This window comes from Elaeis guineensis, chromosome 4, assembly GCF_000442705.2.
Source record: "Elaeis guineensis isolate ETL-2024a chromosome 4, EG11, whole genome shotgun sequence".
NCBI lineage: Eukaryota > Viridiplantae > Streptophyta > Magnoliopsida > Arecales > Arecaceae > Elaeis > Elaeis guineensis.
In genome coordinates, this window is record NC_025996.2 from 112,806,656 (window position 1) to 112,807,485 (window position 830).

Consider the following 830-nt stretch of genomic DNA (forward strand, 5'->3'; position numbering starts at 1 on the left):
CTCAATCACAAATTGCCCTCTTGGCTTGCTCTCGGGTTGGCTAGGTAATTTTTCTCCTTTTCTCCTACTGAATGCAGTCGCTAGTTAACCTATTTGGGTCTCTAGCTTAGCAATGAATTGTGTGTGGGAGTTAAGGGTCTGAGTGTTGACTTCTAATCGTTCTAGTGCTTTCAGAATTTTTTCCTCAAAAGCTGAACTGTGATCAGTAGTAGACGGTTGAGGAGCATTTTGAAATTGATGGTATGGTCCATGCTTATATGTTGGGTCCTGATATTGAGGTCGAGGTGCGGCAGGGCTGGTTGTGGTCTCCAGAAAAAATTTGGATGGTTTCTCTAGTCGGGGTTATAAGTGTTCAAATATGGATCATTTTCTGGTCTGCGAGCTTGTTGGACTTGAGCTTGCTGAACCTGCTCGTGCATAAACTCAGAAAATTGAGGTGCGACTGGGCATTCACTAACAAAATGGTTCGGACTTGCACACAATGCACAAACTTCTTGGATTGGGTTAGGTGGAATCGATGATTGTCCAGTATTTAGAAGACGGTCTAATTTTTGGGACAGTTTATCTACCTTACTGTGGATATCCATGACTTTTCAATCTGATAAATTTTACTTCTTTTTTGTTGAAGCATGGGTTGTTCTCTAGAGGTGGCAGACATATGATGTAGGAAATTCTCACTAAGTGTTTCAAAGAGCTGTCAGGCTTCATCCTCACTCTTTAACATGAATATCCCACCACATGATGCATCAATCATTTGTCGGTGTTTCTCTGATAGACCATCATAAAAATACTGACAAAGTTGCCATTTAGGGACAGCATGGTGTGGACAT

General features: G+C 41.6%; 1 non-coding gene across 1 annotated transcript in view; it reads left to right on the plus strand.

The window, feature by feature from the left end:
* Positions 1 to 812: 812 nt before the first annotated feature.
* LOC140857707 (small nucleolar RNA R71) overlaps positions 813 to 830 on the plus strand; it is a 106-nt gene continuing 88 nt past the window's right edge. Inside the window, exon 1 of the small nucleolar RNA XR_012141199.1 lies at positions 813 to 830. This exon is cut by the window's right edge and continues 88 nt beyond it. This is a non-coding gene — a small nucleolar RNA (small nucleolar RNA R71).